General features: G+C 44.0%; 1 protein-coding gene across 1 annotated transcript in view; it reads right to left on the reverse strand.

Annotated features, from left to right (window-relative positions):
* Positions 1-15,192, reverse strand: part of cxadr (CXADR Ig-like cell adhesion molecule) — a 32,670-nt gene that overhangs the window by 16,825 nt on the left and 653 nt on the right. The window lies entirely within an intron of this gene.

The raw sequence follows: 15,192 nt of genomic DNA on the forward strand, positions 1-15,192 counted from the left end.
GAGCCGTCTTCATAAACATCCACATGGTCTCATGACAAAGGAACGATGTAAACACAGGCATGGTGAGCAGACATGTTGCTGATTGATGAATCAAGATGCATTTAATCAACTTTTGAAATGTGGGGAACTACTCGTTTCTCTTTTTTGTACCATTGAGAACTGAACAATACCTTTGTAGTTTTTTTCTAATGAGTGGAAAGACAAAAAGGAGCAATGAGAAAACCTCACTTTGGGCTTTTGTCATTATCATCTACGTTTTAACAACTAATTGACGGTGCCCTCGAACAGTCCACTATTCGATGATTCAATACAAGGAGCTAATTCGTGACAGGAAAATGTGGTAGTGAAACAAAAGGATCATGGTTCATGAATCACAACATGGCTATTTTCAAAACAAAATAATAAAATCGCTTAGAACGGCTGTTTAGGACTTGCGTCTCCATCCCTCCCGTTGACAGTCCCTTGGCTTCCCTGTCGTGTCTCTTCCGCCTGGGGATCGCCACAATGTCGAAAAGGGAACGAGGACCAAAAGGTCCATTTACAACCTCGGAAAGCAAGCACGATAAGAAACCGTGTCTATCGATCACCGTTTTGTGTCAGTTCTGCGGACAACCCGCCGCAATTACTCACACACTCACCAAACATCATTCTGAAACCACAGCTGCGTCTCAGACGTTTTTACTTTTGTTTTTGGAGATACATAAAGCTTAAACAGCGCATCAATGAGCAATAAAAAAAATTAAAAACGCATGATTCGCAATCAGTAGACTATAGGCAAGACTTAGGGCAGTGCCTTAGGGCTGTTTTTTGCACGTTTTTTTTAAAGAATTAGGACCAGCATGCATGTCGTTACGGTTACTTAATTAGATCAAACCTAAGTTGGCACTTCTGTGCTGCAGTTTCTTGTAAGTTATCAGTTCACCAATACTAATATATCTGCAATAAGCTCATGCCTGTTGGGCCAATTCCTCGGTCTACTGTAGCTGAAAGATTAGTTTCTCAGTGACATGTACATGGACACCATTTAAGCAAGTGTTTTGTCTGAGGTCTTCTCGAAGTGTAAAGAGCAGCTTCAGCAGACGGCACTAACCCCTGAAACCAGGAACAGTTTAACAAGCCAACCTCCGCTGACCTTTGTGCTACCCAGCTAAAGACCCCCAGAGCCCTGGCAGCGGCCACAGAGGATCATACGCCTCTTTCTCCACCCGATGACCTTAAAGGGCATCCTTGGGAGTAAAGTCTGAAAAGCCAAGTCTTACCATGGGGAGATGAAGGCGACGGCTATTTCAGGCTCAGGGCGCAACAACAGCGATGGGAAAAAGCTTGGCTAGGTGGAAGAGGTGAATGACATCATGCTGGGATTTACTTCGGTTTACCTTCTTGAAGGTTTGCTTCATGCAGTTATTACACTTGCAGCCTCAGCGGCAGTGAAAGCATTGGCTTGGTATGCCTGTCACATTTGTAGTGTTTCAGTCAAATAGCTAGGAACAAAGAAAGTGTGTGTGTGTGTGTGTGTGTGTGTGTGTGGCAGGGAGAGATGGATCTAAGAATTAAGATATGCAAGTCCGAATTTACATCTTTTTCTCATAAACAACTTTGCAAGGGGAAATATTTTCAGTTTAGTGCATCCTGGAAAAAATAAAAAAACAAACTATTATTTCCGACCAGTTGAAAAGACGTCTCACTCAAGAGGACAAACAAAACAACAACAAAAGAGAGCTTGTGGCACATTATCCTGGATGGGCAGTGATGGTGGGATGAACATTAAAGAATCACTATAGTAAAATTGCAGCCTGGGAGAGCTCTGGATTCAGGAAAGAAGCTAATTAAAAACGGCACCGGCGCTCTCCCCCGTCATAAAACAGCCGAGCCAATCCCCTATGACCACGGCGGAGGACATCAATTATTTCAGACACAGCAGAGGATAACTTCATAACTTGGTTGCTCGCCTCAGAAGCTCCAAATGCTCGCCCCTGTGGCACTGCTGGAACTATTCAATTTGATGCAATGTGGGTGCACTGGAGAGCGAGCCGGAGCGTGGTTTATTTAGTGTTGCGGAGGGCTCGGACTGTTGAACCATACCGATTGTGCTGTAATGCAGCCTGAAAGCGCCGCTTGCCACACAGAGCTGCCATCAATTCCCAGTGCAGATGACCTAAAGGCTGTTTTGACATAATTGAACATTAAATGACGAGGGGGTGACGAATGACAGGCACTTTACTCGACCGCCTGAGCATTTGACAGCTTTTAGACGGGCCACTGGGGGGATGTGGTTAACACCACTGCTGTGAATGCCCTCAGCAAAAAAATGGGGAACTGTGATATTTCTTAATCATAGTTTGTGTACATTCAAATTAGCTCGCATCATCAGGTTGGTAAAAACTGATGTCTCGATTGAGGAAGTACAGGAAAGAAAGGCGGGCGAGAAGAAAGACGAATTCACATGTTCCTTAATGGTCAAAAAAGGCCGGCTTCATCACAGGGACTCAACTCGTGGCCCTGGGACTTGTGCTCCTGTATTTATAGCAGGCATTAGCATTTTACAAGGTGTAGGACAGTGCATTTAGGCAGAAGCTGCTCGTTTAACCTCTCTGCCACCGAAAACTAAAGCTCGACACAGAACCACTAAAAGCAGCCCTGGCCAACCACACGTCCCTTCCCCCATCCATGTGAGGGGAGGCGAGTTTATCTAAAGAACCCTGAAGAGTCAGATAAGACCCCGTAGTGTCTCCGAGACCTGTGGAAACACACACACATATACATACAAAAGGCCTGTGTCTCTGATGATTTGTTGAGGCCGAGGGACAGTGAGATGGTGACAATACTGGGGGCTGGCTGGGCCATAAAAGCCGATAGTCGAGACGCCAGTCCGAGGAGCATCACACAGATAACCCGCTGATAACGCCCCCACAGGAAACAACGGCAAATGTGCCACTACAGTCATCCGAGGAGGAAATTAAAAACAGAAAGGAGGCAAAGAGACGTGAAGGTGCAGTTTATGAGGCGTTTCAGAGAAACAATAATGTGCCTCGTTTATAAAAAATACCTGTCTGCAGACGTAATTGTGACACGGTGGAGGTACGAGAACATGAAACAGCTGGATTGTTTTCTTCAGCGAGAGTTGCCAGAGGAGTAATTACTAAATCCTGTTCTCCTCACTTTAGCGGGGGGATAAAGAAAAAATAAAAAATCTTTGCGAGCAATTACTGAACACGTGAAAGCGGTTTGCATGACTTGAGAATTGGTGCAAAAATTAAATATGTCTCACAAACAACACACACACGTCTTTGTTGCCACTTAATCTTCATTACAGGTTTTAAAACAGTCACCAGCCGGTGTTTGATGGAGAAAGTGTGTGCCAAAGCAAAAACGAAGGCCTAAGACAGAAGACAGCATTTGTTTGGCAGGTATTTCTTGGCTCACCCGAAACATTATCATCCCCGCTACATCTGCTATCAACATTACATCTAAATATGCTCCACTGTTACACTTTAACTTGGCTTTTTATATACACTTGACAGAAAATGCTGTTCGACACCAACGGAGCAGAGACACACTGCAATCACGTGTTGCATTTCTGACCACTTCCTAGGTGGGTTGGCATTTGCAGTAGGGCTGCTCGATTATAGCAAAAATCATACAATTTTTATTTCATAACAGTATCACCCAGGTTGCATGTTATGTTCTGGAAAAAGACAGTATGTATGACATCAGAATAGTGGAGCGACCTGGAGGCGTCTTTACAATTCTAACAACTTTCAAAAATATGGTTTTATGTTTCCGATGTAACACAAAACAAATGAGGACTGGGGTAAGGCTGTTGAAAGCAATCCTGTTCTTCACAGGCATGCGTTTGTGTTCCAAGCTTCCAGCAGTTTACAATGAATCAAGAAAAATGAAAGCCAAATGTCTCAGTGGGATGTAGTCCTGGGGCGGCTCGCTCCCTCTCTCTCCTGACAGGAGTTTCTCCTCACTGAGGGGGAGGCAGCCATAACGCTGCGGATCCAACCCCCTCCACATCCACCCCAAAACAAATAAAGTGTCTGATACAGACCAGGCCCCTGTCGGCGCCCCAGACCTAGCCTTTGTCCGGGCCCCCGAGGCACAATGCCAACTGTGATCAGGAGGCAGCATCGCTGATCACACACTGAGACACAAGCAGAGTGCAGCTACTCCATTCGGACCGACGATGGACTCTCTGAGTCACTCCAACTGTGGCAGAGGACTTGTTGGCGTGTGGATAGAGATGGAGAACACACACACACGCAACTCCGTTGACAAGCAAAATGTCGAAGTGTACAGAAGCAAAACAAAAGTTTCTCACGGCTGTGCTTAATTATGTGCGAGCGGTGAAAACACAAGAAGTCAGCTTAAAGCAACAGAGCGTGAATCTACGAGAACATTCCCCCTTGAAACACTGGGCAAAATTGGGGATTAGCAGTTCTGTCTGGGGCTTCTAACAAGCCTGGTTTTCAACATCATTAGTGGAAACTCAGAAGCTCCTCGGGAGGCGAAACAATTTCACATTTCTGGAATTTCCAGAGCACTTTCATGTGCTCAGTCGGAGGTGGGCTGGATGTTTCCCTGCCCCGTGTTCGCTGAAATAGAGGCTGTGAGAGTGAGCAGCGAAGGCTTAATCTCAGCGATAAGAAACAACTTCCTCATAGCATCTGAAACAAATCACTGACACTCAACACTCTCTTGGTTCGGTCAACTGAGGACTTTTAACCATTTAAAAAGACAAAAATGAATAAACCTAGTCCCATATACACAAAATGTACGTAAAGTAAACACCTATTGAGAGGTAAAGACTTTTATGGCTCACTGCCAAACCACTAGAAGGGTTAAGGTGTGAGGCCAGACGGCTGACGGAGGCAAGTATATAAAGTATCAAGAATTCAAAACACAAATGCCTCCCAATGAATTCCTGGGTTCCTCCCTTGTTCCTGTAGATAGAGTGAAGCATATCTTTTTTTATAAAGTATGACCACGATTTGAAATAACTAACTGAGTCACCAAAAGTCGACCTTAGTTCGCTGGTAAAAAATGCTGCAAAGTGAGTCAGATTTTCTCATGTTTTGTTTAGCACGCAGAAGGCAAACTCCTGCAGAATTAAGATATCACCGTACCTATGAGAGATGTACACGGTAACCTATTTTCCATGCGGTGCCGAGGCATGTGTGGCTGTCAGCTAGATTGGCCGGGAGGTAGTCAATGAGTCTGCCTTGCTCACGCTGTTTCCTCAAGGCTTCGGTCTAAAATTAGGTCCTCTGCCTAAAGGACATTGCGTGATAGTGGTCTTGTAGACATCAGTGGAAGAAAATACACGGTTCTTTATGCGTTAAGTGTTCCGTCGAAATAACCAACCTATGTCAGTGAAAAGGTATCCGATTGCTGCTGAAAGCCCGAGGACAAAAAATGCTGTATTGACAGAGTACTTTGCAATAACTGCTAAAACGTCAATTCCTTTTCAAATGCATTTATAGCATCCCTACTCTCTAAACCCTCTCATCCTGTCCAAAGCACTCCCGTCCAGGCAGAATGAGGTCTTTGTGAAAGTGTAACAACACAGACAGTCCCTTCCTGTCCTCTGCGTGGGGGAGACACTACGGCAGGACATCAAGATAAGGCTGCTGTTAGAAGATAACAAGATTTGTTTTTCCTTCTTTTCTCTCCCCTTTTTTTTCTCGCCGCGCAGGCAGTGAAACAGGCCCTGATGTTTCAAGGCTGGGGTCTCTTCTTCACTCCGAGGTTCTTGAAGGCAGGTGTAGTAAATGCACCTGAGTGTTGAGCCCTGTAGGAAGCTGCAGGCGACGACTGTCTGTTGTTGTTATAGCTTAACTGGGACTGCTGGGTTTATTCATGCCTCCAGCTTGCACTCGCAGCCTACACATGAGGGTGGAAACGCTCAAAACAGCCACTCTAGTCTGCCGTACCGCAGAAAAAAATGACAAGATGCGATTGGGGAATGTTAAAAATAACTCGCTGCACTGGTTTAGCTTTCCTGCGGTAAAGAGGAAACTACGATTTCAGTCCTGACATGGTGCGACGGCATTTATGCTCCATGTTCTTTAACTGTGTGTGAGATGAGGCTCGCCAGACTCACAGAGTCCAGACCGTAGGAGTTAACGCAGAAGGTCCGTAAAAGGACGCAGAGCAGAGACTTCGATGGTCCTCGTAGGCTAATTAGATCCATCTCAACAGTCCAAGCATCAACCCAACATTTAAAATAAACCATGAGAGCCGATCTCTGCAAACTGGACACAATCAACACATACGTTAATCCCACACTAAATTGGACTCCAGAGCATGAAATTGCTTCAGAATCGAAGGGCAGCTGCTGCGCTATTTTGTAATAAACATCGTGGTGCTGATGCTCGGGATGCAACGAGTATCCCAACCACCCAAATTAAAAGCAACTGCACATACACCATCTTCCCTAATGTGTTTCTGATGAGGACGGCAGCAAGAAACATCAACATCCGCCCTTTGTCCACAGGTTGCATTGCAATATTCTCCCAGTTAAATAAATTGAGTTAAATAAGAGAGCAATCAAGTCATTAATTAAAGCTGTAATCCTCAAAATTTCAGTCCTGGTTGACTTGGTGAAACCCGTGGTTACCTTGGTAACAGCAACTGTGGTTAAATACTGCAGTACTGCAATACTGCTACCGTGGTGTAAAAAAGGAAGTAACAATAAGGATGATATCAATGAGATCAAATTATGCTGTGATTACATGCTGCACGTGTGTGTAATGCTTCTGAAAATCTCTCTCAATATGAATCCAGGGTAAAAACAATGGCGGAACCTACCATTGAAAATAAAAACTACTATATTGACCTTTTGCAGCCAGCTACTTTTTTGTGTTTGTTCCATATCTTAACGTCTGGTATTCAAAAAATGTAAAACACAAAAAGGGGTTCACATAGTTTACCATACATTTCTGTTGTGTGTGTGTGTGTGTGTGTGTGTGTGTGTGTGTGTGTGTGTGTGTGTGTGTGTGTGTGTGTGTGTGTGTGTGTGTGTGTGTGTGTGTGTGTGTGTGTATGTATGTATGTATGTATGTATATATATATATATATATATATATAAATAAAAGATAATATGATTTACTACGAAGTTAAAACAAATCTTTTTACCCAACTGTGTAATATAGTTTGTATTGATAATATACTAGAGCCTGACGAATTTCATGTAATAAACACAACTACTAACAAATTCTGAGTAGTCATCATAACTGCAATAACAGCTGATCCCAGAGCTGTTGTTAAATTAGCGCCACAACGTAAATAGCAGCCGGTGTGTTGCGAGATGCCTGTAGAAGAAAGTCTCTCTCTTTCTTTTCACGCTGTACGTTATATTATAAAACTGGTGAGGTATGTGTTAAAATGAAGGCACAAGGTGATCACGAGCAGCACATGTCAATCTATTTAACGCAACTATTTAACTAATAACTATTTGACCATAAAAAGTATCAAAAATGGGGTTGGATTTCATGTCAATCTTAAGAATTGTTAAAATATAAATCCCAGTGAAACAGGAGTTAGAGCTCCTGTACTGAGCGGGTTTTCACGAAAAAAAATTATACAATCAAATGAGACTTTTAAAACCACACTTCACCGTTGGAGGATAGTGGTAGCTAACAAAGCAATATGTGTGTGTCTCTGTGGTGACAGAGCCGGTAGAAAACTGGCAATGTTTCTCTTTCATCTCTTCCTCGTCCTCCTCCTGTTCTAAAAACAGACGAAGGAGGCGTTTGTGTGGAGCCAACAGTTCACTGCAGCTCAGTATTGCGCTACACTCCTAGCCCGCCCAATTTTTAAGCGGTCCAATCGAACGCAACGCTTATAATTTAAATCCCTCTTGTAACTGCACACCGCTAAAATATTCAGTTTCACAGAGAAACAGAAGCTCCAACTTCCGTTTCACTGGGACTTCAAGTTCCTAAACATAGCTGCGTTCTAGTCAAACAACCACCATAGTCTTTCAGGACAAACAAGAACATCTCAGTTAACCGTTGCCATCAGTGGCAGTCAAGGTCAAATATTCTACAAATAAATGGATAAGAGGTACACCTAGTCCTATTTTTAAAAAGGCCCTTTCAAATAGCCTGACACCTTAAAAAGATTCCACAAGGTTGTCTGGCTGTTGAGTGTTTAGTGGATGTAGTAAAGTGCTTTTGCCTGAAACCTGCCGTACAAGCCAACTCCCTGATGGCTTTAATGACATCTAAAAAGGTCTGACCCCTGAGTAGTCTGGACGGGCAGCCAAGTACTGCTTATAGGGCATCCGGGATCAGGCTGACGAGTACATAATCTCAGGGAAAGTGACTGAGGGGTGGCATAACGACGACCGCTCACCTTATAAAATAAAAACGACCGATTCCCTGTTGAAAAGAAGAGTCCTGGTAGAGAAACCACTGATTGCACTGGGCTGGCATGGACGACCTGACCGAGGGGTTGTACCGACAGCAGTTCAAGGCTTCTCATCCGACTTCAGAGACACATCCCATAGGCTCTTACATGAATATCTGTTCACTTAAATCCAGGTCAAGGACATCAAGCTAATTTCACTCCCTACACACACACCCCATTTTTTTTTACAGTCGTGGGATTATCAGGAACTTTTCATGTCCAAACGAAATTCACATATCTTTCTGACAAGGTCTTTTAAGATCCTGGGATGTTACAGCACAAACAAACACATTAGTGGCAGATTAATACGAGTTGCAGGTAAGCGATGGTTAAAAAAATAAGGCCAGGTGAATCCGTAGGCAGTCACAAACTTTTTTATAAATCCACAAGTCATTCATATAGATGCTAAATCATCCCTTTACTCCCATCGGATAGATGTCCTGTCACAGAGGGATTAATTGTAGAGCTGTTGTTTACCTAAGAGGGAAAAGAGTTGGGTGCTGTGGGTGCCAGTGTGCCTGGAGATGGGGTGGGGGTTTATTCTACTCCTTCCAATTATCAGCCACTCAGAGAAAGCCGGCCAGCCAGCCGGCTCTGTGTGTGTGTGCCTATGAATTATACATGGCCTCCATAAAGACACTTAACAGCTGGTTCCTCTGGAACTTACCAGCAACAACTGCAGCCTCGTTGGCCCTGTGTGCCTGCTTATTAAAAACAGCAGCACGTGTGATTAAGGTTGTGCAGTAATGTGCGTTCTGACCGTCCATAAAGCCAGCCAGTCACAGAGCTATTTTCAGTTCAATCTCCTCTCTCTGGAGGGCGAGCGGGCCAGCTGCCGGTTTCCCAGCACGGCGGCGAGATGCACTATAGTAATTAAATGTCTGGTGTGGCTTGCTGACCTTGCTGTGGTTCAGGCGCCGCACCACAGTTGTGTGTTCTATACCCAACTGTGGTAGATAACCCCAGTCATCATACTTATAGATCAGGTGTTTAATGAAAGAGGAGGCCAGCACGCAGCCACTATTGTTTTGGGAAACATGTAACAGTAAGTAAAGTCAATCTGAATGTATCGATGTATGAATTTTTACAGTTCCAAGTCAACCCGAGATGTGCGGTGTACATTATTCTATTTCCTTCAAGGACCCCATTCCCACATGGGGAACGCTTTTATCTCATCTAATCTCCCACAATGTTCTCATTCATCAAACCAAATGTTTCCTTGCATTCGTATTTCCAAAAAAGATTAGTGACATTTGGCAAAAGAATGCTTCAGCTTGCCCATACAGTGGCTTTTCCTTCCTTCACACATCTCCACAGCATCTTGTGATATCCAGCACCGAAATGGTTTCCCCGTCAGAGAAATGGCGAGGTTTCGCTTGATCCCATGTAAAGAATGCACAGATGTTGGTACGGATATACAGCTACGTTAAAACCTACACGTAATATTTGACTTCCTTACAGATTGCAAATTCTAAGGATTTGAATTGGGGTCTTTGGCGTCAGTTTAGCATCGGCTTGATTGTGAGGCAACAAATGTTTTAAGAAATGGGATTTTCTGGGACTAATTCTGTGTCGCTTTGTATCCTAACGAGATTCAGCCGGAGACGTAAAATTCCACTACACAGCCTCTTTAATACAGCCTAATTCTAAAATCTATAATACAGGCAATCATAGTCCTGTAAAATTGTTCAGTGTAAGATTGTGTGTACGGCAACGGACCTTTTTCATAACAAATCCCTTATTTTCTGCAGACAGGAGTTATTAGCATAACTATATAATTTGACATGATGATTAAACATCAGACTAAGACAGAAAAAGACTGATTTGAATATCAACACCACAGGGAGCAGAATCGAGTGGGACTTAGTCAAGAAAGTGGCTTCCTCCAGACAATTAATATTAGCCTTTTTCACCATACCCGCAGTCGACAATGTGTAATGTTTTTCAATGAGATGGAGGTGCTAAAAATGGCTCCTTCAACAGCTGCTTCGCTCCCTCCTCCTCCTCCTCCTCCCAAAATCCCCACCTTCTGCTTATGTCCCTTATTTTCTGAGCCATAATATTTTTCAGAGATTAGACACACAATTAACTCTAATGTTCTTAGCGGCGAGAGAAGGGGCTTACTGCTGGGGGACAAAATATAATCATCTTCCCACAACCCAGTTCTGTGTAAGACAATGGCTGGGCATTAGCTGATAATGGAGTGACATGCACAACACAATATACAACGCTTATCTCCAAAAAAGCGACGCGTCCATTGGAAGTCAGAAGTGGCAACAAAAGATTTGTCGTCAGAATAAATTGTCAGGTCTGTTTGACTCGATAGCGAGGATTCATTTCCTCCTGTGTGGCCTGCAGCTAAGCCCAGTTGGTCGACATTGCCCAAAGGATAATCCAACAGGTTCAAGCGTGTGCAGAGCCGAGCTGACACCCACCTAGCAGGTAAGCAGGAGCGCACCACTGCACCAGCAGCACCTGCAGATGCAGCACCCCGAGGACCTGCCTGCCTCACCGTGTATCCTCACACGGCTCGGACCCCGCGAGGAGAATACGCAAAAAAAAAAAAAAAACAGAATGCATAGTCACAAGGTGAAGAACCAGGAGTAGAGTAATGCTTCACAGATCTGGATACTGGCTGTGGAAGGTTTTCTAATGCCGGGCATCAGTGTAAATAAGAGATCCCCCTCCATTTAAGGAGCAAAATAAATAGTGTGCTAAATCTACAGTGTTGAATCCGGATACATCCGCTATTTGAAAACACTTCCATGACTGAATGAATGCCAAACATTTATCTCATCATAGTTCTAAGCCTAAAAAAATAGACAAAATAGTGGCACCCTAAGCAGAGCATCCACTTCATTTTTTTTTAAAGTTGAATGAATTGCAGTGGAACTTCTTCCAAATAACAATACAGCGTTTCAATCGCCCTCACTGCTGGGTGTGCAGCCTCTTCTCTCGGGTTTATCTGCAGGAAAGTGTATTCTGGCGATGTTCAGTTGAGATATGAGGTACATGGAAAAACTCTTATTATCATCGCGGGGAACAGCTTATTTGTCACAGGGCCCATTATTCCTCATTAGGAACAGAGGGCGTTGTGGGCGCTGCAGAGCAGGGCATCAAGTAGCGGCGTGATGAATGTGCTGTGGGCGGGTTTATCGCCACAACTGCGTGACACAGCGATGATGACCGATGGACTCGAGCGGTGGCAGGAATCAGCACTGCCAGTGACCTTGTTTTAACCGATCGGTTACATGGATGGCAGAGGAGATGTCTCAGCACAATCTCTCTCTCCACCACGTACTATGAGAATTAAAAAAAACATTTACTACTCAAAGATTTTACCAGCCTGGTCAATTGTATCTAGCCAGCCACTGCCGATTAACTAAGCTAACAGGAGTTGGTTGAGTGACGTCTGACCTTTTAACGTTTCTGGCTAACTTTTTCCCCCTGTGCGTTTACTGTGACACTAACACCAGACCTTCTCTCGTTTCTGCCCTTTTGGACTTAATCCCATAAACAAACTGTCAAAATGTACACCGACCCTGTACCTTCTCCTGGATTGACGATCCAAGATGTTAGCTCATTATATGAATGTTGTTGGAGCCATGTATTTTGTTTTGATTATAAATCATGTCATAATGACATCGGCACAGTCTTTGACCTCACGTTAGAATTTACGCTAGAACTCAAGTTAGACTTATGATTTTGTTTGTTCGATTCAAGTGGAAATAAAAATCGACAAAATGATGGAAATGGAATCGACGTCTCCAGAGTTATTATTGGACCCTTTTAGTCAAGAAACGGAGTCCCGTAACGTGGCACAGAATAGGACCTGAACGAGGAACAGGCCACCACAAATGTTGTAAACTAAAAGTCTGCCTCTTTCTAAATCAGTTATCAAAAAGACAAATCTAAACTCCGGGTTTCGTCATTTCAAATGAGAGAATGTGCTTCTTTCAAATTATTGTAAATTGAGTACCTTTGAGATCTGGTCAGTTGATTGGACTTAAAAAAAAAAAGAAAAGTCGAAGAGAAGGCAGTTTTAGTCCCTACCTGTGAAAAAGGAATGAGCTCTGAATACAGAGCGGCTTGCACAGCCATTAACAAGACTCAGAAACTAGCACCACTATTAATCATTTTCACTCATTCTCTAGCAGGCAGCAATTTGTTCTTTCAGTAAACCAGGTATGAAATGAAAGGGGGGGTAATGTGGCGAGGTAAAAGGCGGTATCATCGCGTCACACCGCTGTATAGATGAATACGAGTTGGCACAGGGCTTGTGCAGCACTGGCATGCTAAAATATTAACGTCCGGGGCTGTGAATATTCATGTGCGGCCGTCCCCGTCACCAGATTGTGGAGGACAAAGCAGTGTCCCCGGAGTGTAATCTGATTCTACATGTTCCTGCTTCGTTTTCCCAAGGACAGGGGGCTCCGGGGCAGAGAGGGTGGCTTTCTTGCCCGGAGGTGAAGCTGTGGCTGCAACACGTTTCAGCCGACAGGAGGTGAGCAGCGGCGTCGGACTGCCGGGTCATGACAAGTGAATGTGACCTCGAGTCATTAGTGTCTGCGTGGGGCCAATGACAATGGCTCAGGCTGTGGTGCACATGCCTCCGCCCATCGTTGTAACTATTTCTTCACGAGCCCAAACACCTTAAATAAACATACACAGCTGTAGGAGGGACAATAGTCATTCCCCAGAAAGGATTATCGCTGTAGCTATCAAGATATTTAAAACATCTTAAATGGTTTGCTGTTAAGAGGAGCTAATACATGCATGCGGGCGAGGGGGAGGGTAGTTTAAAGAGCCACCGGAGCACACGCACACACACACACACACACACACAGCTTCTGTTTTCAAAAAGGTAACCAAGCAACGAGTTCCTGGCCACGACCTTTGGTGATCGCTTATCAGGTAACTGCGGTCTGCGCCTGCTCGCAGGTTCACTCGGTTTCTGTTTATCCTCGGTCAGTGGCTTCCCTCTTGACCCAAACAGCCAGCAGTGGAGGCAGCGACACAATAAGTCCTGCAGCACTTAAGCAGGAGAAATGACTGTTCAGGTCTCAAACATATATAGAGTACAGACTAAATCAAGAGGTGTCCGACAACGAAGGGAAGAACTTTGGAAATATGTTGGAAATGCGGCAAGCAGAACTACCGTCATGTGCAAGGAGTTGCGTTTTTCCTATCACATGATCTGATGTGATTGTTGAGTAGTCGAACACATCACAGCAGGTGGTCTCTGATAACTGTCATATGAAGAAAATAATAATAATCACCGCAAAGAATACAAAGAAGTGGGCTGCATGAAAGAAGCTAAACTGTGTACACACATTCACAGAAAGTCTTCTCCTTTTCCTTGTATCACATTGTTTAGTAAACTTGACTTATAATGTGATGTCTTAATGACCACAACTTCAAGGATTTCAGGATCTCCGTTTTACAATTTCCTTTGTCAACATTGCAAAGTCCATGTGGTGCCTCGTGGACAAACACACAGGAAGGAAAGTGGAGCAGAAAGACCCCATTTGTTGGTTTGCCATTTAAGAGAGGTTAGCAATTTACTGTGTATTACGAAGCCCGGGCTAAAAGAATGCAACAAGTCGAGCAGATATTGTTCTTGTCTGCTCAAGTGGAACAGTGCCCAAATGACGAGGCCATGATGCCATTAAGATGGTAATGAGCCCAAACCAGTGTACAAAGCAATGTGAATCGGGAGACAAAAGAAGGCTAAACAACACACCACACACACACACACACCATATACTGCATTCAACACCCCAGCTTTTACATGGAGAGATGTGCCGGGTGATCCTAAACAAAGCACGGCTTCTCACTAATCAGCAGACTGGAATGTCATTGCTCTCTGTCAGAATCTAAAAATGTCTGTGAATAACTCCCGTGGCACGCCGCTGATGGACACCGCCACACTATCCTGTTAAGCAAAAGTTTCACGTAGTTGTTTGGAGTGGGAGGAGACACTGCCAGTTTCAGTGTAAATTCCAGGGGAAGACACACCCATACAATTAAGTCATGCTACAATTGAAAAAGCCACAGTGGGAAATTGAAACTCATGATGAATAACTGTCGTTATGATGAATAAATCACCCACCCTAGTAATATTACTACATTTAGCGGTCGGATGACACACTAACAGAGCAAATATAGATATGAATAAATACAGGAATAGTTGACCTGACTTCACCTTATCGACATTACAAATTCAGATCTGTCCGCTGCCTTATTACCAATGAGAAAGATTCCCCAAAAGAAAAGAAAATTAGTGGTACCCAACATATATATATCACATGGCTCTATAATAGGTTTCACAGCCCCCATTGGTATCTACCTACCGACAGTATCAACACACAACAAGAAGCCTCTAAGGTGAGGGCCAGCAAGACTGAACTCTCAACTATCGAGGGTCTTTGCCATTTAAATGGTTTAAATAAGTAAATGACACGAACATCAATAAACAAAGCTGTCCACAGGAGTAAACATGTGGTTAAGTTACATGTGATGGGATATAGGACTGGTGGCAGATGGCGGGCGAACAGGCCGCACTTTGAAGTCCTGAAGCCACAGGTTTTTAGGAGCGGATCAAGCCATTGTGTGCACCAGCAGACAATGAAAGAGACGTCACAGGGAAACAGCAAAGAGTACTGGCATTAAACCTCCATAAAGAAGCATCCACCATCTATATGCTGCGTGAAACTAAAACATACCGCTGTATAAATAAATAACTGCTAACTCAGTGTTACAAATAACCACGAGACA

The sequence above is a fragment of the Taurulus bubalis genome (assembly GCF_910589615.1).
Source record: "Taurulus bubalis genome assembly, chromosome: 2".
Classification (NCBI taxonomy): domain Eukaryota; kingdom Metazoa; phylum Chordata; class Actinopteri; order Perciformes; family Cottidae; genus Taurulus; species Taurulus bubalis.